General features: G+C 37.9%; 1 pseudogene; it reads right to left on the bottom strand.

Annotated features, from left to right (window-relative positions):
- Gm7242 (predicted gene 7242) lies at positions 22,558-23,481 on the bottom strand (annotated as a pseudogene).

The raw sequence follows: 27,262 nt of genomic DNA, 5'->3' as shown, positions 1-27,262 counted from the left end.
TAAAAATTTCTACTTACTCAAATTTTATTTTGGACGCTATTATTACAACCAGAAATCAAAAGACTTCAAACTTACTGATCAAGAAATGTCAGAAACAGAAGATAAGGTTAGGATATAAAATTCATGAAGCACTTTTCTCCCTTTTGTAAATGTGTTGAAATTTGAGGAGATACCAACACAGCCCCCCTCCCTTAAGTTAAACAAAGCAAGACACTTAATTATGAATGAATGGACAATCAACTTCATCCAAGAATCACATACACTCTTCTTTCCAGTGAGATATTGGAATACCAAGAAAGGACCCATGGGAAGAGTTTAAACCACAGAAGAGGAAGTAAAGAAAGGCATATCAAAATAAACTTAGTATGGAAGGACTCCTCCCATCATGCTGTGCTAGGAGACAGTAAGAAAGTGGGAAATGTTAAGAAATGTGAACCTCCAGAAGCCCTGAAGAATGAGAAAGAGCATCTACTGGGCACAGTACTTGTTAACAAGCTAAGGATGATGGGAAACATAACAGGAGGTGGAATAAAGTAGAGAGACGAGATAGATGTGTTTACATCACCTGTCTTGATTTCTGGAATTTTCTAGAGGGTAATTAATCACGTGTGTGTTGTGCTTTCATGGGAAAGTGCACAAATGAGTGTGTGTATGCATGTGTAGCCGATAGGGCAACCTTGAGTGTTGTTCTATTGATAATATGGCAGTTTGGCAGTTGAACCCACGTTCTGAAGTTTGACAGCTGGGATTAATTGTCTGTGTGAGTTTGCAGTATGCCTAGTGTTACATGTATTTTAATCTCAAGCCCTAACCATACAATGGCTTCGCAAGCAGTATGTAAAGCCAAAGAGCTCAGCGCTGTAATAGAAGTGCTCTTGGCAGTTCTCTAGGCAAGGATCTCAAACTGATCGCTTAAAAATCACTTTCAAGCCAGGTAAGATGTACAAGCCCGTAAGCCCTTGGGAAGAAGAGGGAAGAGGGGCATGAGTTGAAAGTTATCCTTAACTAAGTACCAAGTTTGAAACCAACCTAGACTACATGACTTGTGTGTAAGTAGTTTTCCTTCACGAATTTATGCATCTTTAATCTTTCTTTAAAAGCCATCTTTGGATATCTTCATGCATAAATTGATTACAGACTTAAAATCTCTTTCAAAACTTAATTTAAATTCCCAATCTCCTTTGAAATTCTGAAAACAAACTTCCTCAACATTTGATGGCAGTTATCTTTCCAAGCAACTTTGCTATCATTGTACCCAAATCAGCCCTTCTTTGACAGCTGAGTTTATCCTCAGCTGAGTTTTTATTTGCATCTAGAAACAAGTTTTTCCTCTAGCTCCACTGTGAATTGTTCATCTTATTTTTCATGCTTCATTTTTACATCTGTGCTTGTGCGTGGAAGTGGGCACATGTGTCACTGGATACATCTTATTCTGCTCTACCTTGGCCACCTTCCACTGCACTGCTTACACTCTCTTATCACTCATCTTCCAGGTGAGTTTAAGGTGTGGGAAACAACGGGGCATAAATAAAGGGTGAAGGAACAAGAGTGCTTCTTTCTCCCTGGTCTGACATGGTGCAAGGGCAGTGGCCTCACATTACCACCTGCATCTTCTCTGTGACAGCATCACTGGCCACTCAGATGGCTCCTATTTGCCTCCATTTTTAATCCCCTCCAGACAGGCCTTACCTACCATGGATCTAAAGCCCACTAACAGTTGCAGTTTATGCGATTTGCCTCTCACTCTTTCCTTCATTGCTCTCTCTCTCTCTCTCTCTCTCTCTCTCTCTCTCTCTCTCTCTCTCTCTCTCTCTCTCTCTCTCTCTCTTTCCCTCCCTCTCTCATCTAAGAGGCAGGGCTCCCTCTTATCACCTCACAGGTTCTTCTTTGCCTTGCCACACCTTCTAACACCCAAGTTAACAACACTCTTCATTAAGTTTCCTGTTTAAGAAACCTAGAGCAGCTTCTGATTTTCTCACGTTCTATTTTAAATGTTGTGTTCTTTTGACTATATGGCTGTGAACTCCATCAGGCAGGGCTTTAATTGGGTGCTTGATCTGCCTTTCTGCACTTGGGCTGGTCTCCCTGTCATCAGAGCTACCTAAATTATTTCTTTTAGACTATTACCAATTTACCATGTTCCTTGGTAATCTTCAAATGATTCCTCGTGGTCCTGGCCTTTTTAAAGTTTACTTTTTCATCTTCTTTCAAGAAATTAGACATTAACAATTTATTTTAATGAAAGAGATAAATAAAAATATAAACAAATCATCACTACAGAGGTTTAAAATAAATAAATTAAACTGGACGAGCATTAGTGAAGGGGACACACAACTGGGACATTTGACTCCCAGTTTGTCAAAGATCAAAAAGGAAAGTGCTGATACATGGCTGACTTCTGCCAGGCCAGCAGAGTGTCCTTGGCATTTGTTTGAAATGGAAATTGCTCACCTTACCAGGATACAGAGAAAGATAAGCAAACTTAAAAGTTCAGGGAGAGAAAAAGCTCAAATTCAATAACACATGATGGACTTACTGCTTGTTAGTCAATCTTTCATAATTACTACTTGTCTTTAGAATTCTAATATAGGAGAAACAAGAAAGAGCTGACTTGGCAGATAGGTATTTTCCAGACACTAAGAAGACTATCCCCATATTGTAACCCCCAAATAAACAGTAACTAACTCTGACAACTTTGCTATATGAAAACAGAGGCAGTTCCCAGCCTCCCTCCTGAATGCAGTCTTCTGATTGTCTCACTGATTTGATAAAGGGAATGCTGTCAGACCCACATATTCTTCCCCAAATAACAGATGTAGGAGAAAAGAAACCTAGTTCTCCCCTTACACAAGTAGAACTAAACAATTAAGTGGGCCCTTCAAATTTCTGTTTTACAGTGAGAAAGTCAGGAAAGTATCCATTCCAGTGAGGTTTAGGAATTGTTGATTGGCCCAGAAAAACAAAAAATATCTACTTGAGAAAACAAGTTCTGCATTAAAATTCTAGTAATAATTAATGGGAATACATCTGCTCAATCAACAATTATTATTTGTCACCTAAAGCATCTAGAAAACAAAGAGGCTAGAGAGATGGCTGATCCATTAAGAGCACTGGCTGCTCCTAGAAGAGGACCTGAGTTTAACTCCCAGAACCACATGGTGGCTCACAACCATCTATAATATGATCTGATGTCTTCTTCTGGCATGCAGGTATATATGCAGATAGAGCACTCATATACATTAAATAAATAAATAAATCTAAAAATTATTAAAAGGTGAAGACTTTTTGCCAAATATACTTTATCCAGTTTAGAGTAATGTATTTTGACAATTCATCTTTAATATTACATTGCAGTGAAACTATTTGTGTCAAACTAATTTTGGCTTTTAAAAGTAAATAAAAAGTATACATTTATTCTATTTATTTACTTACCATTTATTTATGTTTGCTATGTATATGGCTTTGTCTACATGTATGTCTGTGCCTGCCCAGCATAACACATGTGTCACCATATCTCAGCCCCCACCTCCAGCTGAAGCCTCCTACGCAAACAGAGGATAGGCCAGCTCCCTAAAAACCATCTGAAACCTCCTAGTCACCAGAGACCAGGCCAGGTCACCAAAAACCAGGTAGTCAACAAACACACACATATGTACACATACACACACACACACACACACACACACACACACACACAAAATACCAGCCCTGCCCATATCTGTCCAGCATAACCCTAAGTGTTCCTTCCTCTCTTCAGCACAATATCCTGACCCACAATGCAAGTGAAAGCCTCCTACTCCACCTGAGGCTAGGTCAGCAACCTGAACCTCATAGATCAGGACAGCTCACTGAAAATTAGGCAGAAGCCTCCTTCGCAACCAGAAGCCAGACCAGCATCCTGGACTCCAGAAGATGCCTGGCCTGATCACAGACCATGAACATTGCTGGAACCTTAGCTCCCAACTTGGCAGTTCCCAGCTCAAAGGCCTGTAAACTATTTTTAATAAAACCACAGAAGAACATTTTCCTAACGTAAAGAAGGAGATGCATATAAAAGCACAAGAAGCTTTCAAGACACCAAATACTTTAAACTAGAAAACCAAAATTCCTCCTACCACATAGTACTCAAAACATTAGACATATAGAACAGGAAAAGAATATTAAAAGCTGCAAGAGGAAAAGGCCTAGTAACATACAAAGGCAGACCTATTAGAATTACAACCAACTTCTCAATGGAGACTCTAAAAACCATATGTGCTACAGACTCTGAAAGACCACAGATATCAGTCCAGATTATTATACCCATCAAAACTTCCAATCACCATAGATGGATAAAACAAGATATTCCATGATAAATTCAAATTTAAACAACATTTATCCACAAATCAATCCCTACAAATACTAGAAGGAAAACTCCCAACCAAAGAGGTTACACCCAGAAAATACAGGCAATAAATAATCTCACACCAGGATAACACAAAGAAGAAACACATGTACACACACACACACACACACACATCCTCAATAAAAAAGACACAGACTAACAGAATGGATGCAAAAGCAAGATCCATCCTTCTACTGCATGTGAGAAACACACTTAAACATCAAAAGTAAACATTGCTTCAGAGAGTTTAGAAATATATTTTCCAAACAAATGGACCCACAAAACAAATTTGTAAAGCTAATCTAATATTTTAACAAAATAGATTTCAAATCAAAATTAATTAAAAGAGATAGGGAAGGACCCTTCATACTCTTCAAAAAAATACTCCACCAAAATGATTTTTTGATTCTGATCATTAATTCTCCAAATGCAAGCACACCATATTTGTAAAAGAAACATTACCAAAACTTAAAGTAGAACCCTGACATATTGTTAGTGTGATAAATACCCAACTCTTGCCAATAGACTGATCACCTAGACATAAATTAAACAAAGAAATATTGGTGCTAACAGACATTATAAACCAAATGGACCTAACAGATATTAAAGAACAGTTCACCCAAACACAAAATAACATACATACCTTCTCCTCAGCACCTCATGGAACATTCTCCAAAACTAATGACGTACTTAATCACAAAATAAGCCTCAACAGATGAAAGAAAATTGAAATAAATACCTGTATCCTATCAGACCACCACTGATTAAAGCTGGATTTCAACAATGTCAGAAAAAACAGAAAGCCACAAACTTATAAAAGAATAAACAACTCTATACTGAAGGACTACTGGGTCAAGGCAGAAATAAGAAGGAAATTAAAGACTTCTAGAATTCCTTGAAAAAGAAAGCACAATATACCCAAAGTTATAAGACACAATAAAAGCAGTACTAAGAGGAAAGTTTATAGCATTAAGTGACTTCATAAAGAAATTGGAGGTAGTACCAACCTAACAGCACACCTGAAAGATCTAGAACAGAGAAGCAAACATACCCAAGAAGAGTAGAATGCACAAAATGATCAAACTTAGGGCTAAAATCAAGAAAAATAAAAACAGAGAACAATACAACAAATCAATGAGACATAGAGTTGGTTCTTTGAAAAAGACAACAAAATAAGCAACTCTTTTCTAAACTAACTAAAAGGTATAGAGAGAATATCCAAATTAACAAAATTAAAACCAAAGAGGGGGGGCATAAAAACAGATACAAAGAAATCAAAAGATGCACTAAATCATACTTCAAAAACCTTTTAAAAATAGACAATTTTCTCAATAGATACCACTTACAAAAATTAAAGCAAGATCAGATAAACAATTTAAATAGACCCCTAAAGAAATAGAAGCAGTCATTACAATTCTCCCAACCAAAAAGAGCCCTGGGTCAGATAGTTACAGCATAACATTCTACGTGACTTTTGAAGAACAGATAATGCCAACACTCTTCAAATTATTCTGCAAAATAGGAACAGAAGGGACATTGTACAATTCATTTTAAAAGGCCATAGTTACTCCAATATCCAACCACACACAGACTCATAAGATAGAGAATTAAAGACTAATTTCCCTTATGTACATAGATATAAAAATGCTCAATAAAACATTGGCAAACAGAATCCAAGAAAACGCCAAAAACTTCATCTACCATAAAGAAATAGTTTTCATGTCAGAGATGCAGGAATGGTTCAATATATGAAAATGTCATAATAACCTACCATATAAACAAACTAAGACAAAAAAAAACCATATGATTATCTCAGTAGATCCTAAAAAGCGTTTGGAAAAAAATCCAACACCCCTCTTTGATCAGGGACACAAGGGACATTTCTAAACATAATAAAGGCAATATACAGCAAGCCAATAGCCAAAATCAAATTAAATATAGAAAAACTTAATTTGCACTAAACTTAATTTTCATTTGCACTAAAATAATTAAGAAGAAAGGCTATCCTCTCTATATATTTATCTGTTCAATATAGTACTTGAAGTTTTAGTTAGAACAATAAGACCACTAAATCAGATCAAACAGATACAAATTGGAAAGAAAGAAGTCAAAGTATCTCTAATTGCAGATGATATGATAGTATACATAAGTGACCTCAAAAATTCTACCAGGGAACTTCTACAACTTGATAAACACCTTCAACAATGGGGTTGGATACACGATTAATTCAAAAATATCAGTAGTCCTGTTATATACAAATGACAGAGTCTAAGAAAGAAATAAGTGAAATAACATACTTCACAAGATCCACAAAATTGTATAATACCTTGGTGTAATACTAACCAAGCAATGTACGATTAAAAACTTCATGTCTTTGAAGAAGTAAATTAAAGAAGATATCAGAAGATGGAAGACCTCACATACTCATGGATGGGAAGGATCAGCATAATAAAAATGGTCATCTAACCGAAAGCAATTTACAGGCTCAAGAAAATCCCCATCAAAGTTTCAACAAAAACCATATAGAAACAGACCTTATAAAAACAGTATTCAACTTCATATTCAAAAAAAAAAAAAAAGTCCAGGATAGATAAGCAACACTATACAGTAAAACAACATCTGAAAGTATCACTATCCATAACTTCAGAAGGTACTACAGAGTAATGGTTATAAAAACAGCATGGTATTGGCATAAAAACAGAAAGGTTGATCAACTGAATCAAGTCAAAGACACATATATAAATCTTTATATCTAGAGACACCGTATTTTTATAAAGAAACCAGAAATACACAATGGACAAAAGAAAGGATCTTTAAGAAATGGAATTCCTCTAACTGGATGTCAGCATGAAAAAGAATGCAAATAGATCCATATCTATCATCCTTCACAAACTTAAGTCCAAAGGGATTAAAGACCTCAACATAAAGCCATATACACTGAACCTGACAAAACAGAAAGTGGAGGATATCCTTGAACACATTGGCATAGGAAATAACTATCTGAACAAAACACCAATGGCACAGGCAGCAAGATTAACAATTAATAAATGAGACCTCATGAAACTGAAAATCTTTTTTTTCCATTTTTATTAGGTATTTAGCTCATTTACATTTCCAATGCTATACAAAAAGTCCTCCATACCCACCCACCCCCACTCCCCTACCCACCCACTCCCCCTATTTGGCCCTGGCGTTCCCCTGTACTGGGGCATATAAAGTTTGCAAGTCCAATGGGCCTCTCTTTGCAGTGATGGCCGACTAGGCCATCTTTTGATACATATGCAGCTAGAGACAAGAGCTCCGGGGTACTGCTTAGTTCATATTGTTGTTCCACCTATAGGGTTGCAGTTCCCTTTAGTTCCTTGGGTGCTTTCTCTAGTTCCTCCATTGGGGGCCCTGTGATCCATTCAATAGCTGACTGTGAGCATCCACTTCTTTGTTTGCTAGGCCCTGGTATAGTCTCACAAGACACAGCTATATCTGGGTCCTTTCAGCAAAATCTTGCTAGTGTATGCAATGGTGTCAGCGTTTGGAAGCTGATCATGGGATGGATCTCTGGATATGGCAATCACTAGATGGTCCATCCTTTCATCACACTTCCAAATTTTGTCTCTGTAACTCCTTCCATGGGTGTTTTGTTTCCTCAGAAGGGGTAAAGTGTCCACACTTTGGTCTTCGTTCTCTTGAGTTTAATGTTTTTAGCAAATTATATCTTATATCTTGGGTATCCTAAGTTTCTGGGCTATTATCCACTTATCAGTGAGTACATATTGTGAGAGTTCCTTTGTGATTGGGTTACCTCACTCAGGATGATGCCCTCCAGGTCCATCCATTTGCTTAGGAATTTCATAAATTCATTCTTTTTAATAGCTGAGTAGTACTCCATTGTGTAAATGTACCACATTTTCTGTATCCATTCCTCTGTTGAGGGGCATCTGGGTTCTTTCCAGCTTCTGGCTATTATAAATAAGGCTGCTATGAACATAGTGGAGCATGTGTCCTTCTTACCGGTTGGGGCATCTTCTGGATATATGCTCAGAAGAGGTATTGCTGGATCTTCCGGTAGTACTATGTCCAATTTTCTGAGGAACCGCCAGACTGATTTCCAGAGTGGTTGTATAAGCTTGCAATCCCACCAACAATGGAGGAGTATTCCCCTTTCTCCACATCCTCGCCAGCATCTTCTGTCACCTGAATTTTTCATCTTAGCCATTCTGACTGGTGTGAGGTGGAATCTCAGGGTTGTTTTGATTTGCATTTCCCTGATGATTAAGGATGTTGAACATTTTTTCAGGTGCTTCTCAGGCATTCGGTATTCCTCGGGTGAAAAATCTTTGTTCAGTTCTGACCCCCATTTTTTAATGGGGTTATTTGATTTTATGGAGTCTACCTTCGTGAGTTCTTTATATATATTGGATATTAGTCCCCTGTTCGATTTGGGATAGGTAAAGATCCTTTCCCAATCTGTTGGTGGTCTTTTTGTCTTATTGACGGTGTCTTTTGCCTTGCAGAGGCTTTGCAATTTTATGAGGTCCCATTTATAGGTTCTCGATCTTACAGCACAAGCCATTGCTGTTCTATTCAGGAATTTTTCCCCTGTACCCATATCTTAGAGGCTTTTCCCTACTTTCTCCTCTATAAGTTTCAGTGTCTCTGGTTTTACATGGAGATCCTTAATCCACTTAGATTTGACCCTAGAACAAGGAGATAGTACTGGATCAATTCGAAATCTTCTACATGATAACAGCCAGTTGTGCCAGCACCATTTGTTGAAAATGCTGTCTTTTTTTCCACTGGATGGTTTTAGCTCCCTTGTCAAAGATCAAGTGACCGTAGGTGTGTGGGTTCATCTCTGGGTCTTCAATTCTGTTCCATTGGTCTACTTGTCTGTCTCTATACCAGTACCATGCAGTTTTTATCACAATTGCTCTGTAGTACATCTTTAAGTTGGGCATGGTGATTCCACCAGAGGTTCTTTTATCCTTGAGAAGAGTTTTTGCTATCCTAGGTTTTTTGTTATTCCAGATGAATCTGCCGATTGCCCTTTCTAATTCGTTGAAGAATTGAGTTGGAATTTTGATGGGGATTGCATTGAATCTGTAGATTGCTTTTGGCAAGATAGCCATTTTTACTATATTGATCCTTCCGATCCATGAGCATGGGAGATCTTTCCATCTTCTGAGATCTTCTTTAATTTCTTTCTTCAGAGACTTGAAGTTCTTGTCATACAGATCTTTCACTTCCTTAGTTAGAGTCACGCCTAGGTATTTTATATTATTTGTGACTATTGAGAAGGGTGTTGTTTCCCTAATTTCTTTCTCAGCCTGTTTGTCCTTTGTGTAGAGAAAGGCCATTGACTTGTAAGGCAAAAGACGCCATCAATCAAACAAAATGGCTAAGAGACACCTAAAGAAATGTGCAGCATTCTTAGCTGTCAGAGAAATGTAAATGAACATAGTTGAACAAGGGTCATTGTTGTAGGATGGAACATCCTTAGGGTATATGCCCAGGAGTGGTATCAAAATCACTTTGATGGAAATCTTACACATATCAGAATGGTTAAGATCAAAATTACAAGTGATAGCTCATGCTACCAAGGATGTGGAACAAGAGGAACACTCTTCTATTGCTGGTGGGAGTGCAAAGTTGCACAGCTACTTTGAAAATCAATATGGCAGCTTCTCAGAAAATTTGAAATCGATCTACCTCACAACCTAGCCATATACCACTCCTGGGCATATACCCTAAGGATGTTCTATCCTACAACAATGACCCTTGTTTAACTATGTTCATTGCAGATTTATTCATACTAGCCAGAAACTAGAAACAACCTAGATATCACTCAACTGAAGAATGGATAAAGAAAATGTAGTACATTAGCACAATGGAGTGTTATTCTGCTGTTTAAAAAAAAGTGACATCATGAATTTTTGCTGGCAAATGGATGGAACTAGAGTTAACCCAGACCCAGAACAACAAACATGTTATGTACTCACTTACAAGTGAACATTAGCTATAAAGTAAAAGATAATCATACTACAATCCACAGAAGGTAAGTAACAACGAGAGCTCAAGGGAGGAAGCAACTATCTTCCTAGGAAGGCGAATCAGAATACATATTGTGGGTGGACTGGGGTGGGTAGTGATGGGGAAAGGAGGGCTCAGGTGGAGGTGAGGAGAGAGAACACAGGGAAAGATGACTGGCATCAGGAGCATTTCAGGAGCAAGGTAGAAATTTAGTACAATGGAAACTCCATGGAATCTACGAGGGTGACACTAATGAAGATCTCTAGTAATGGGGGACAAAGAGCCTGAACTTACTATCCTTTGCAAGTAGGCATACTCTCAAGTGGAGGGATTGGGATACCAACTCAGCAAACAAACCTCAAATCGACAGTTTGTCATGCTGGCAAAGTATGCTAGGACTGGAGCCTAGCGTAATAGTTATCAGAGAGACCAGAAAGACCATCCAACAACTGATGGGAGAAAATGCAGAGTATCACACCAAAATATTAGGCAGAGCTTACTACTAGTAATTGCAAAGGTTGTCGAAATATGTAGGATAATAGGAGGACTAAACTGTTTTTCTAAAAGTCTTTATATAGTCTCAATTTTAGAAGCATTAAACTGACAGTATCACAAATAAACCCAGATTCAAAGGGGGGAATGAGAGAAAGTAGCAGAGGCTAAAATATAAAGAGAAGCAAACTCACAGGTCTCGTGAAACATCAACATCTCTGTGCTATTTTCCCAATAAATGTTGAGTAAGAATTTAGTCTGTGGCAACATAGCCACACTGGAGACATAAAGATAATTTAGACTTGGCTTCTGACCATTGGGAGGTATAACTACTCCCCAAATAATGAATAGCTAGGTATTTTTCAATAAAAATTTCAATCAACCCTTGTCTGTGATTATAAAATTGTTCTTCCCTGTAGAAAATGCAGCTACAAATGTTTTAAGGGATAAAAAAGAAGGCACATCTATGTAATTGATAGCGATGACTCTTTGCAATCCCTGTAGACTGCACAATGAAGAAGTTTCCTAGGCAAACCAGACAGGATATTGCTCTGGTTGTCAAAAGAGAATGGTCTTAGAAACACAGAAACAGCAGTGTGGTAGAATGCTTAAAACACATTATTCATTGTTCATATTGGAAGCAATAAAATAATATATTATGGTTATATAACTTAAATTAAATTGGCACTTTCCTTGATTCCACATGGTGTCATTATCCCACCAACCATTTGAAAGATAAAGGGAAGGGGATTGAGACTCTAAACCCATCTCACCGACATTGCAAGTTTGAGGATATCCTGGACCTTGTCTCAGAAATCCAACTAAGCAAACAAACAAATAAACAAACTAGAGGAAATAGGAGCAACAGATAATAAATTATCAATAACTATGAACCCAATTAATTACTTGCCTCTAAGAAAAAGTTAATATGCTAGAGACAAGGATCCTCAGCATATTAATAATTACCGTATTACAATGTTAAAATGTAGTGCTGATCATAGCACATAATTATACATTTTCTAATCTTATTCTTCACTGCATTTTCTTTTTCTCTTATATTTGAGAGAAACTCCTTGTGCATCAAATGCTGCCCACTGTCATACCAGCAAATTTAACTTACACAAGAAATTATATTAATTACTTTGGTTCACATCAAGCATCATATTCTCACACTTATATTTTCGCCTTTGACTTTTTTTGACAGCAATGAGCTCAATGGCTGCTTTCCATATATAATAATAGGGCCTCTTCAGCTGAGGGCATCGTACTTTCTGGATCAGTCTGACTGACAGATGAAAGTCAGTCCTGTGCTTAAGAGGAAAAAGACACTTTAATTAACACAGTTACTTATGAGTGTCTTAGACACTGTGACCCAGAGTTGATGACGAGAACAAACGTTGGCACAAGAATACTGGTCTTTGTTCAAGACTCTTTGAGCTGCCACAGCTCTTATGTGAAATGGGTAAATCATTTAACAGTCACATGTCCTTCAATCTAAGCGTCATAAATCACAGATTTTGAAGCATCTATTTCTCACCCTGAGCTGCAGAGCCATTAAACCATCAGGGATCAGCAAAGGCAGTTTAGCAGAAGAATAATAGTTTTATCAAGAAATAATGTGTATTAGTGAAAATCCATATGCAAAAATAACCTGCCAAAACAAATGAATCCATGTGTATCTTAAGCCACATAAAAATTAACTAAAATATAAAGCAGTTGGTCTGCTGAGATGGCTCACAAGGTGAAGATTCTGGCCTCCAATGAGCCTGACAACTTGAATTCAGGTCCCAGACATCACTTATCAGTGGGCAAAAAACAGCTCTCTCAGGTTATCCTCTGACTTCCACCTGCATGCTGTGGCATCTGCATACCCCACCAGAAATATATGCACATCAAATAAGTAAATAGATAGATAAATAAATAAATAAATAAATAAATAAATAAATAAATAGACAAATAAATAATAAAAATAAACTCAAGCAGATAAAGTTATATAAAATGATAACTTTCCAAAAGGAAACCTCTTGTTATTCACAGCAATTCTTTCCTATGTATAATATGGAAGCATAAGCCGTAAAGAAAGATGTTGGTAAATTAGTCTTAATAGTGAAAAATCTATGTCTTAAAATTACATTAAGAAAATGAATATAGAGGCCATAGACTGAAGGGAATATTTTTAAAACATTTGTTCAAAGGATTAATATTTAAGAATATTAAAAAGGTATATGTCTATCTGTGTGTGTGTGTGCGCGCTCACGCAAGCGCATGCTGTTGGGGTATATATCAGCTACTTTTCTATTGTTATGGTAAAACATCATGACCAAGGCATATTTTAAAAGGAAGGGTTTATTTGAAGCTTACACTTTCAGAGAGAGGAGTTTACCACCATTGTGACAGGAATGTGTGGAAGCAGGTATTAATGATGACTAATACACCAAACTGAGAGCTCCCATCTCAAGCCACTGGCATGAAGCAGTGACAATGAAGTAAGAAGGCTTTGAAACCTCAAATTACACCCCTGCAACACCCTTCCTCTGGCCAGGCTGATCTCCTAATCCTCTCACACATTGGTTGGGGGTTAGGGAGGTATCTTATTCAAATCACCACAGGTAAAACTACATTGCTTTTGGTTTCAGAACCAAAATAAAGTATCACATGTGGTTCAATACAACCCACCAGAAATAATGTTTTAAAATATAACAATATAAGACATGTTTTAATTCTACCCCATCATATATTTTCCTCTCCTTGCTACTCTTCCAAATTGTAAAATCTTATTCAGACAAACTGCATATCTTGCTTCTATGGCTTTGTTCCAAACTCATCAATTCCTAGAACTCAAAACTGAAGACATGGTGTTTCATCATCTAAATTTACAAGTGTCACCTCGTCACTTCTTGTTCTTATTGCTCTTTCTTTTTTTTTTCATTTTGTTTTCTGGTGTAGGGTTGACCCAAACTCATGGTAATAAGCCTGTCTCAGCCTCCCAGAATTTGGGATCAGAGGCAGAAAGCACTATCCCTGGCTTCATTCCATTTGCTGTTAGACATCTTGATTGATTCTAATGACTGGAAAGTGGTTTTACAGAATGGCTGTCCTGGAATGGTAGTTTGGTAACATAGAACCCTTTCCATATACCTCATCCCTGACTCTCAGATTCCATGTTAAGAAACTGAATAGACCTTTGTTCTGTAACAGAGAGGGGTAGATTTTGATGGAACAATGACCAAAAGGAGAGTAGAAGATCCTGGAGAAATGATTTGATCCCTTCATTTGATCTAAATGCCTAGAGTGAGTGTACAGCACTATTGTGAATGAGCACATGCTAAACAATAAAAGATATTTTTAAGAAAAAACTTTTTGTACAGTTTTGAGTAAATATGAGGTTTAGCAACATACTAGCATCTTTGTGAAGCTATATAAAAGCCAAAGTGTATAGGGTTGAACAAACCATCGTACAGAAACCTAAATCTTATCCATGAGATCAGGACAGCTGTAATCCCAATGCTTCCAAACTCTCAGTCCTCTAAATGACTTCCATTTAGGGTCTAAGATCACAGGCCCCCCAATGGAGGAGCTAGAGAAAGTACCCAAGGAGCTGAGGGGATCTGTAACCCTATAGGTGGAACAACAATCTGAACTAACCAGTACCCCGCCCCCCCCGGAGCTTGTGTCTCTAGCTGCGTATGTATCAGAAGATAGCCTAGTCGGCCATCAGTGCAAAGAGAGGCCCATTGGTTGTGCAAATTTTATATACCTCAGTACAGGGGAATGCCAGGGCCAAGAAGTGGGAGTGGGTGGGTGGAGAAGTGGGTGGGGAGGGTGTGGAGGACTTTTGGGATAGCATTGGAAATGTAAATGAAATAAATACCTAATAAAAAATATTCCAAAAAAAAAAAAAAGAAAGAAATCACACATATAGTCCTCTCCACTGATGATGCTGCTAGGTCAAAAAAAAAAAAAAAAAAGAGAGATTGGTCACTGGAACAAAAACATAATGGCAAAGGTGAATCCATTTTGCAGACTGAAGAAGGGAGCTCAGGGGACTAGTATCTATTTTGAGATTCTGTTTTCTTATTTGAGATTCTTGTTTTCATTTAAACCAAGATAATACATATATGGTGAAGATTTACAAGTATAACTCTTTAGTTTTATTCAGAAAAGTATAGTAAAAGACCTCCTGTGCATTTATGCCTACTGCTCACGACCCTTCAAGGCTACAACTGGAGTCAACATGTGTTTGTCTTTACAGCTCTCCTATACCTCTTAACAAAACTATCTTCTATTAGGCAGTTTTAATCTTAGTCTATTACTACTAACTTTCTATTCTAACTTTGTCTTGGTGAGAGTGATTCTAATTAGGAAGAGGAATCATCTCAAATTGACTTAAAGCACAAGAAATCTCCTATTTAACTTCAGGTCCAGAAGCAATGGAGAGGGGCTAAAAGATGAGTGATTCAGTGTCATAAACAAGAACTCAGATGCCTTCAAACATAGTGCTCTACTTTTCATACCCGTTCTCCACATTGGCACAAGTCACTGAAAAGGGACATAGAGGATCTTACAATTTGTCCAAGCAGAAGAAAGAAACCTTAACTCATTGGATTATATAAATTATTTTTCCTGTTTTATTCTCTGTTCTTTTTAAATTTCTGTTTATTTTTAAGTTTATAATCTGCTTGAAATATTACTCCCTTCAAATCCTCCCACTTATTCCTCCCTCCTCTCCTTGACACTCATCACCTCGTTTTTCATTGTTATTGCAATATATATATATATATATATATATATATATATATATATATATATGTGTGTGTGTGTGTGTGTGTGTGTGTGTGTGTGTGTGTGTGTGTGTACATATATATTCCTATGTGGCAGGATTTTCCCTCTCCAATTAGTTGAAATACTAGTGCAGCAGGAAACCTGTGATTAGATAAGGAAAAGGGAGGCAGAGCTAAGAGTTGCAGAGAGCAACTCAGGAGAGAAGGGGGAAGCAAGAGACAACGGACAGGATGATTCAGAACCAGTGTGGCTTTGAATAGCCACAGGTATATATATTATTATATAGGGATAAAATAATTGGCATAACTTGTCTAATCTAGGTGGACAGCTTGTATCATTATCAGTTGCCACAGAAATTATTGTGTGGGCATCTTGTGAATTGAGAATTTATTGATATATAAATCTGGCTAGTTAATTTCAAGCTTCAAGAGCTTTGCTTCTACCTGGTTGCTGGGTGTTATGGTGGCTGACCACAGGAGTAGATGTTCATTGTGTGGGGCTTGCATGGCAGCAATTTGCCAAGGGAGCTCCAGCCCAGAGAGACTGCCTTGAGATCACCCAGATGGAGCCATATGACCTGCCAGTGCCCCAGTGCCCGGGAGTAGTGTGGGAAGCCTGCTGGTCCTTTTTAATATTTTCCACAACATTCCTAAGTATAACCTGTTATAAATTCTTTACGTATATATAACTGGGTAGTTTTTCCTCTTCAAATTCCATGTACATTCAATAAACTTCCTATTATATATTTTCTTATTCAAATTAATAAGTCTTATCCAAGGAAGAGAAAAGGAGTCATATTCTCCCATGATATGGACCCTGGATAACTAAGCAAAGTTTTATTTCTATTAAAAGAAGACAGGACAAGATGAAGTTTCAAACATAGCGATGAGCAGGGTCAGCATCTACACAGTTGTGCTCTGTTCTAACTCGTGTTCTTGACTTTATAGGTCTTAGTTTTGCTCGTACTGCTCTTCCCATCTGAAGAGTCCTATCAGCAAACCTACCGGATGTACTCCTAGGACAGTGGTTCTCACAGTAGTTGGAGATTACATTGGATAGGGCAACACAAATCACCCATGTCTGCAATCAGAGATTCTGAGTTAATTGGTCTACAGGAAGTCACAGAGCTATGGTTAGCTTATTCAGTTATTTTAATTTTGGGGGGTGGGTGTAGGAACTTATGGTTATTTTGTTTAAACTTCTCTAAGTAAGTCAAATGTTAGGAAGAACTGAAGACTTCTGCACCAGAGGGGAAGGAATGTTCTTTGGAACAGAGAGCTGGAGATAACTCTCCTGTTCTTAAACTTCACATGCTTTATTCTCTCATGAATGTTTGTAGTTTTACATATGTTCAACTTAACAGTTCTCCAAGACTGTAGGCTTCTTAAAAACCAAAGTTCATGTCATCTTGGTCCACAGAACCTATCACAGACCTATCATATGACAGGTAATGAATAAATACAGGGGTGCAGAAATGACTGAGCTGTTAAAAGCATGTACTATTCTGCAAGGAACCTGAGTTTCTTTCCTAGTACCCATGTTATTAGTCTCCTCACAACTACCTATAACTCCAGCTCTACAGAGATGTGAAGTCTCTAGCTTCAGTAGACACATGTGTATAGGTACACATACATACACCCTACATACACTAAAAGGAGGAAGAAGAAGAAGGAGGAGGAAGAGGAGGCAGAGGAGGAGGAAGAGGAGTTGGAAGAGGAGGAGGAGGTATGTAAAAATATTTTTTAAAATGGTTTGGTTTTCTTCAAAATGTTTTGGTATTCCTCAAAAAATTAATATATACTTTTTTTCCTTTTCCATCCTTCCCTTCTCCCTCTTGCTCCAGCACCTCTAGCTCCAGCCCATAGGGTTTTTTTTTATTTGTTTCTCATTACAGATGGTTGTTAGCCACCATGTGGTTGCTGGGATCTGAACGCATGACCTCAGGAAGAGCAGTCAGTGCTCTAATCTCGCTGAGTCATCTCACCAGCCCAAATATATACTTTTTATACTCAGCAATAGTAGTTCTGGTAAACTATCAGAAATAGAAGTTCTAAATAGTTTATCAGTATCTCTGAGATCCACAAATAGTGATAGTGAGAGAAAAGCTTTGCTTTTTTACAAATAAGCCTTTTTACACTGTCTTTGTGTTTTATAGAATTTGCAGGTCTCAAACCATTTTAATTCCAAATCATAAAGATGAGTTTTCTTCAATGAATATACATCTAGACAATACTTGTAATTGAATATGTTCTTTAACACAAAGCATTAAATGTTTACTATATGGTAAGTCCTTTTGAAAATTTATCTTGTCATTCTGAGATCAAGCCTATGAAGAAATCAGCTTTCTAGTACAGTAGTAAATGCCTGAGATAATCAGCTTATAAAAAGAAAAGGTTTAGCCAGGCATGGTGGCACACGCCTTTAATCTCAGCACTCACGTGGCAGAGGCAGGCAGATTTCTGAGTTCAAGGCCAGTCTGGTCTACAGAGTGAGTTCCAAGACAGCCAGGGCTACACAGAGAAACCCTGTCTTGAAAGACAAAAACAAACAAACAAACAAAAACAACAAATGAACAAACAAACAAACAAACAAAAATAGTGACTGAAGATCTGGAAGAAAAGGAAGAAGATATATGTTAGCTAATCTTGACTGTCAACTGGACACACCATCTCTAGGCACATAGACCTGGGCTGTAAAAAAATCATAGCTGAGCAAGCCAGAGAAAGCTATCCAGTAAACAGCATTCCTCTGTAGTTCCAAGAGCCTGCCTTAAAACTCTACTTTGGCTTCCTTCAATGATGGAATATAAACTATAAGGTTGAATAAGTCATGTTTCTTTCCAAGTTACTTTTGGCTATGGTATTTATCATTGCACCAGAACATAAGCTGGGACTGGATGAGAATAGAATCCCACAACCCCCTTCAAGGGTAGAGTTCCAATGGTATAAATGTCCAACTATTCCCTACCTTGTAAATCATTAACTGTCTCCCAACAGTGTCAAGTTGAGTACTAAATCTTGGGGGAACATTCCAAATCCATGTTGCAAAGCAGTTCCCTAAGAGTGGCAGAGCCGGCAAAGAGCAGGGTCATGACTCAAACTCAGCTGACTGGCTGCATACCCCAAAGCCTATCTTCTATACCAATGTGCAGCTGTAGTGGCTGAGGCAAGAAGACAAGGTTAAGGTCTGTTTGGGTAACTAATAAGGATCCTGTCTCATCAGTAACAAAGCACTAGAATAGCTCTGTGTATAGTGCGTGCTTAGTGTATAAGAGGCCCTTTATTCAGTCTCAGCACTGGTAGGAGGGAAGGCTATTCCCCTAACTATTCATCATTCATCATATAAAATGCAAGCTCTGCTCAGAAAATGTAATCATTTTTTTCTGAAAATGATCTAATAGGATAACCCAAATTAATTATCTGTAGTACAAATTACTTCATTAAACAAACTTGATATTCACTCATCTTTGAAGTCTCAGAAAAAAAATGCTGAAATTCAATCTTCACCATCAAGTCTTTTCCCTTTCCAAAAATATAACTGTGACAGCAGAAATCCAGCCTATGAAAAAGGTTGAAGGATGGGGCCTTTGAGAATCTTCTATCAGAAAAGTGATACTCGGAAAGAGCTGGCAGATAAGAACTATCACTCAATATTAGCAAGTCTATTTAGGATTAGTTTGCACCATAAAGTCCTCAAGACTTCTAGCTGGGGAAAGCTTATTGAACTCTCATTTAATATATATTGGAGATAAAAATAACTCAGGATCAGGTGGTAGCTGGATGCCACCAAAGAACAAAAATCTTTTTTTACATTAGAATCTTGTTATACGAGATTCATGAACTCACTCCATTCTCTTTGGTAACCGCCAGCATATTTAGATAATTGATCATGTGAGCTGCCCTTGGGTTCCTACTGACTGTCAATTAAGTTTGTTCTTAATGTTGCTATATAGGAATGGCTACAGGCAGTGGCAGGTGACACTGCTGCTTTAGGGTGATAGGATTTAAGAGAACATCCTGACAAATGCTTCTGGCAGCTAGAAGCAGAATATTCAGATGTAAATTCCCTTTTACATCAGCAGAGCAATATTTATCTTTGACAGCCCTGATTGCCTACTAGGGAGGTCCTTTTCAGAGATTGAGTTGAATAAAATGCTGGCTGGCTTTTACATTGAAAAAATTCACAATCAGGAATGACAACAGTTAATGGAATATCTAAGTCTTATGGAAAAAAATCTTTAATTCCCCACCCCCAAGGAATAGTAAACTTAATTAAAAGAAGTAGAAAAATGGTAAGATATATGCAGAGAATATTTGTACTTAATTGACGTAGTTGCATCTTACTCTGTTTTAACGGTTGACTTATTAATAGAATGGATCAGTCAAGGCTTCCTATTTCGAGTGATTGACTCCTCAATGGTATCAACTAAAGTGGACAGTAGGAAATTTAGTGACTCATATAATCCATCTGCCAGAAAGACAAAAGTTGACCTGACCTCTGGGGCTGAACCCAAAGCCTAAAAGCCTTTTGTGTGTATGGCTTAAATTGTAACTTCTATTGGCTCACATCCCTCCACCATCATCTCCGTATGACAAATGATATAGCTCTGGGCTTATCTGCACTCGCAGTCCTAGAGAAGGAAAGTGATCTCTTTTCACAACTTGAATTTCAAAACTCTACACATAAAAGTTGGACAGCCACAGTTCATACCTTAGACCACTCAACAAGGTCAAATAGGGTATACAACTTCCTCCTCTATCAATGCCCTCTGTGACAGCAGAAATCCAGCCTATGAAAAAGGTTGAAGGATGGGGCCTTGGGATTTGGTCCATTGGTCAGATGATGTGTTAACACAGAGAAAAAACAAGGAACAGGAGAACAAAGATGACTCAGGTAGTGTGCAAAACAGAACAAAGAAAACAAAGAAAAACAAAAAGAACAACAAAGAAAAACCACTAGTAAGTGTACTATCTTGCTTTTTAATTGCTTACCATAACATTGATAGGGGTTTTTTTTTGGACAAAAGTGCTATAATGATCTGAGCTGAATGATTACTAAGTTCACTTTTCCCCACCCTGCATGATGGGCATTACTTTTGGGTAAGCAAACAGAATACAGATTTGATTGTTTTGATTCTTTAAAAAAAAATACTATGTATGGAAGATTCCCATTGGCTTAATTTTGAATTATTTTCTAACCAATGGAGGAAGGACCACAGACTTAACTTGATAATGGTTACTTTTCTACATATGGGATGCCACATTAATACTTTAAAGATAGTCTTTATATGGATTCCAGCTGGGTTGCATGTGTTAAACTATTGCTCAGGCAAGTGTGCATGTTTGAGATAATTATACTGCTTTCCCTATTTATTTATGAAGTGTCACATTAAAATTTAAAGCAAGATCTATCACGGAATAGAGAAGTGTTACGAATAGCAAACAGCAGTCCTCCCCTCAGACTGTTGCTGAGTGCTGTTAGATTCAGCTTTCAAATCCAACTGCTTAGTACTTAACAACAAAGTTAACCAAAATAAACACTAGGAAGCGTGAAATAAAAGAATGCACTCATCCAAGAGTCAGCTTTCCCTGAAAAGTTAATAGAACTTTATAAGTTATTCATAATTTTTAAAGGAGTCTCGTTTTACTTTATTTCTCTATTCCACCCTTTCTGGTGATTCCTGATAGGAACTTGCAGTGTGGGGCTGTGTTTTATATTGATTCTTGACTCTATTGACACCAGTGTGTGAACTTAAATGAAAATGGAAAGCAAAAGTCTGTAAAAGTGACATTTTTAAGATGCCAAAATACTCTACTTCATCCTTTGCCAAACCCACTGGATCACCTATTTTTATTTTTTTAGACAAAATAACAGTGAAAGTTTAACATAAGTTAAATACGTAAATTGGTGTTTTGTACATTGTAATACTTCATCAAGGAACTGCGTACAACTGAAATGTGTATTGGGAGTGTATATGGTGGGTAGAGGTCTTCAGTGAGTATTGAAACTCTGCTCTGACATAGCAACTTTCTAAGTACCACTTTTGTGTCATCAAGGAAGATGTCATCATAGTAGAGGAGGAAGTATCTTCAATTATCATCATAACAGCTTGGATTTCAAAACAACCCTTGAGAACTCCATACCATTCTCTGAACCATTGAACAAAAGCAATACATTCATTTTTTTTTACAAAATCTACACTCACATACAACATATATTCATATATATGCACATATACATATAAACTCTGGATCAGCCTAGATTGAGACACTGGACCCCTCCAGCTATGCAATCCTTCATGAATGATTTAGCTGCTCTAAGCCTCAGTATTTCCTCAACCATAAAGTTAGCATAGTAACAAAGTCTACTTCATATATTTAAAAATTAAGCAAGATTAATTTATGTATAGCATTTGGTGCACTTAAATCTATTACTAACTCTACCAATGATAATTATTACCATTATCTAGTATTTTTTACTAAACATTTTTAACTCTTAAAAATTCCTTTATTTTTTCAAATTTACTTGTATGTAAATTTAAATTTACTGCTTTGTAAAATCCTCAGTGAGAATAAGTGCACATATGCATGCAAGAACCAGAAGAAGCCAGAAAAAGAAAAGAAAAGAACAGAAAAAAGAAAAAAGAAAAAGAAAAAAGAATCAAGTCATAGATGGAAACTGGAATTTCAGGGCTTGTGAGCTGTCAGGCAAGTGGTGGGAAATGTTCCTTGGTCCTCTGTAAAAGTAGCAAGGTTTTCTACTTCTGAGCCTTCTCTCCAGCCCATTATAGCAATCTTGCACAGTGAAATCACTTCTATATAATTGACTATAAGTTATGGGTATCAGTGACATAACAGAGGGTATATAGCATTGTTAGACACAACTGAGCAAAGGGCACAGATGCATTAAGGACAGGAGGAGATGAAGGTAGGCATCATAAGATCAGGCTGACAGGGAGAAAGTGCCTTCATCTTAGAACATGGTTTCCCCATTTGCCCATCCTCACAGAGCTGTAGGAATGGTGGAGATGCTGAAGTGTGAACGCTCTCCACATAGTAAATGTGCCTTTATGGAGGTGAAAACCTGCTGCAGAACAGGACACTGTTGGTTTGCTTGTGCCTGATGAAGAAAAAGAAGGAGTGGTCAGCAAAGGACCATGATGAGCCACTAGAGCAACGGGGAACGGGAATGCCAGAGAGGATACTGCTGCAGCTTCTGTGCCTTCCTCATTGACCTCCACTACACCCTTGGTTTTTCTCTGAAGACATTGCTGATAAGTCAGCCTTGGCTTCTTTGAAGACATCCATCATTCCCAAGCGCTGAAGCACAGATTTCATCTCATAATCCTCTTGCAGTTTAAATTTTGGAAGGGAAACCTTAACCTTAGTGGCCCATATATTTTCTTGTTTGGACCAGGCTATTAGTTGTTCAAAAGTGAGATCATTTTCCACCTTGCTGAAGTCCACATCCTCACCTGGGAGCAGGACCACCAAGCTCAGCTCCATGCCCTCGTAGAGCATTATCAGCAATGTAGCTGGCACCTCCTCCACACAGGAGAGTTTAAACATGTCCTGATACATCATTTGCACTTGCCTTTTCTCATTCTTGTTTATTTTAAATGGCATCTCCCTAGTGGAGTCTTTGCAAAATTGGTGAACCCATATCCCTTTGGAATATAAGGCATTGACAAGCACCAGTCTGGTCTGTGGATCAACTGAGTCGTATGACAACTCTGGAATTTTGTCTGCAGTCTGTTTGGAAACCCATGTGTTTTTTTTGTTGCCTGGACTCCCTGCCAGAGGAGAGCTTGCCTCCAGGGAGTGCTCTAACCCCAGTACTTAGGTCAGATCACCATTTTCTCTCCAGTGTCTCTCCAAGGCAGGACTGCTAAGGAAAGCACAAGCAACAGAGCTTCTAGGACAGGGTCCTATGGGCCTACATCTGCAGCCAGGAGGTGGGGCTGTTTCACAGCCCTCTGTGCACTGGTATTGCCAGGAGAGAGCCGGTCTCCAAGGAGTGCTTACACAGGCTATCAGACACACAGGAGAAACAAACTCCAGCCAGAGACAGCTGGAATATCTGACACCTGAGATTACCAGGTGGCAAAAGGCAAACATAAGAAAATTACCAACAGAAACCAAGACCACTTGGCATCATCAGAACCCAGTACTCCCACAACAGCGAGTCCTGGATACCCCAACACACCGGAAAAGCATGATTCTGGTAGAGGATATTAAGAGGACATTATTAACTCCCTTAAAGAAATACAGGAGAACACAGCTAAGCAGGTAGAAGTCCTTAATGTGGAAACATAATAATCCCTTAAAGAATTACAGGAAAACATAACCAATCAGGTGAAAGAATTGAACAAAACCATCCAAGATCTAAAAATGGAAGTAGAAACAATGAAGAAAATCCAAAGGGAGACAACTCTGGAGATAGAAACCCTAGGAAAGAAATCAAGAACCATAGATGCGAGCATCAGCAACAGAATACAAGAAAAGAGAGAATATCATGTGCAGAAAATTCCATAGAAAACATGGACGCAATGATCAAAGAAAATGCAAAAAGATCTTAACTCAAAACATCCAAAAAATCCAGGACACAATGAGAAGACCAAACCTAAGGATAATAGAAATAAATGAGAATGAAGATTTTTCAACTTAAAGGACCAGCAAATATCTTCAACAAAATTATAAAAGAAAACTTCCCTAACCTAAAGAAAGAGATGCCCATGAACATACAAAAGGCCTACAGAACTCCAAATAGTCTGGACCAGAAAAGAAATTCCTACTGACACATAATAATCAAAACAACAAATGCACTAAATAAAGACAGAATATTAAAAGCAGTAAGGGAAAAAGGTCAAGTAACATATAAAGGCAGACATATCAGAATTACACCAGACTTCTCACCAGAGAATATGAAAGTGAGAAGATCCTGGACAGATGTTATACAGACCCTAAGAGAATACAAATGCCAGCCCAGGCTACTATACCCAGCCAAACTCTCAATTATCATAGATGGAGAAACCAAAGTATTCCATGAAAAAAACTAAATTCACACAATATCTTTCCACAAATCTAGCCCTTCAAAGAAAAATAAAGAGAGAACTCCAACACACGGAGGGATAATATGCCCTAGAAAAAATCCTTCAACAAACCTAAAAGAAGATAGCCACAAGAACAGAATCCCAACTCTAACAACAAAAATAACAGGAAGCAACAATTACTTTTCCTTAATATCTCTTAATATCAATGGACCCAATTCCACAATAAAAAAAGACATAGACTAACAGACTGGCTACATAAACAGGACCCACCATTCTGCTGCTTACAGGAAACCCACCTCAGGGACAAAGACAGACACAACCTCAGAGTAAAAGGCTGAAAAACAATTTTCCAAGCAAATGGCCCTAAGAAACAAGCTGGAGTAACCATTCTAATATCAAATAAAATTGACTTCCAACACAAAGTTATCAAAAAAGACAAGGAGGGGCACTTCATACTCATCAAAGGTAAAATCTACCAAAATGAATTATCAACTCTGAACATCTATGATCCAAGTGCAAGGGCATCCACATTCACTACAGAAACTTTAGTAAAGCTCAAAACACTCATTTCACTACACAAATAATAATGGGAGACTTCAACACTCCACACCCATCAATGGACAGATATTGGAAACAGAAACTAAACAGAAACACAGTGAAACTAACAGAAGTTATGAAACAAATGGATTTAACAGATATCTATAGAACAATTTATCCTAAAACAAAAGGACATACCTTCTTCTCAGCACCTCATGATGCCATCCCCAAAATTAACGATATAATTGGCCACAAAACAGGCCTCAACAGATACAAATATATTGAAATAATCCCATACATCCTACTGAACAACACTTTACTCAATTATAACTTGGTCAAGGAAGAAATAAGAAAAGGAATAAAATACCCATGGAAGGAGTTCCAGAGATAAAGTTTGGAGCAGAGACTGAGGAATGACCATCCAGAGACTGCCCCACCTGGGGATCCAACCCATAAACAACTACCAAACCCAGACACTATTGTATATGCCAACAAGATTTTGCTGACATGAGTCTGATATAGCTGTCTCCTGAGATGCTCTGCCAGTTCCTGACAAATACATAAGTGGATGCGCACAGTAATCCATTCGACAGAGCACAGGGTCCCAATGAATGAGCTAGAGAAAGTACCCAGGGAGCTGAAGGGGTCTGTAGCCCTGTAGGAGGAACAACAATATGAACTAACCGGTATCTCCAGAGCTCCCTGGGACTAAACCACCAATCAAAGAAAACACATGGTGGGACTCATGTCTCTAGCTGCCATATGTATCAAGGATGGCCTAGTCAGTCAACAATTGGAGGAGAGGCTCGGTCTTGCGAAGATTCTATGCCCCAGTATAGGGGAATGCCAGGGCCAGGAAGCAAGAGTGGGTGGATTGGGGAGCAATGGGAGCAGGGAGGGGATAGGGGATTTTCAGAGAGGAAACTGGGAAAGGGGATAGCATTTGAAATGTAAATAAAGAAAATATCTAATAAAAAATTTATGGGCAAGGCACTTTGATATTGGGTCGGGGTAGCATTGACTTGTAGACTTGAATGGAGATGTAATTCCTTGATTGAATGCAACATTCCCTATTCTTGGGAAGGTGTGCTGACGTTGTGAAATGACTGGTTTTATACTTGTTATCTCTGACACAAAGAAGGAGCACTAGTATTTTCCTCTTCAACTTCTCTCAATTACTTTTGCCATGTCTCTAGCTTTTCTTTCTCATATCCCATAAAGAAATTTAAATTGTCTTTTGGATAAAAAGTGTTGTCACCCATCCATTTGCATGTCTGACTTCCTATAAATTGTCATCATGTTTATTAGTTAAGATAAGTACTGCTTTGGTAAAACACAATGACCAAAAGCAACTTGGGGAGGAAATGATTTATTTCACTCACAGTTCCATATATCCATGCAGTTCATCTTGAAAAGCAGTGTGATCAGGAACTTGGAGGCAGGAGTTGATGCAGAGTCTATGGAAGGGTGCTGCTTAATTACCTCCTTATCATCATTTCCTCAGCATGCTTGCTTATAGAATCCAACACCTACAGTGGGACAAGCCCTCCCACATCATTCACTAATTAAGAAAATCCCCTACAGGCTTGCCTACAGCTGATCTTATGGAAAGAAGGATGCTAATTACCACAAGAAAGTGGGAATGGGGAAATGACAGTCAAGGAATTTATAATTGCTGTTAGGGAATAAATATTAAAAAGACTTACAGAACAGGTAACAGAGAGAAAGTAGGGAAGTGGCTGTCAAGTAGTAAGAAATGGGGGCAGTAGGAGAGGGATGGGGACAGATTAGTAATGACTGCAGAGCATCTGTTTCATGTGATGATAAAATTGTCTTGAGTTACACTATTAGATATTTAACTAGAAGATAGTTACTGTGAGAACTATTTGGTCAGACATGTTTAGTGTGTACTTTATATATGTGGATTATGCTTCCCTGAAGACATGCATAAAACTAAATAACATACAACCCTTGCATTTAGAAATTCA

The sequence above is a fragment of the Mus musculus genome, chromosome 12 (genome assembly GCF_000001635.26).
Source record: "Mus musculus strain C57BL/6J chromosome 12, GRCm38.p6 C57BL/6J".
Lineage (NCBI taxonomy): Eukaryota > Metazoa > Chordata > Mammalia > Rodentia > Muridae > Mus > Mus musculus.
The sequence above is the reverse complement of the archived record's forward strand: the minus strand, read 5'-3'. Positions and strand labels throughout refer to the sequence as shown.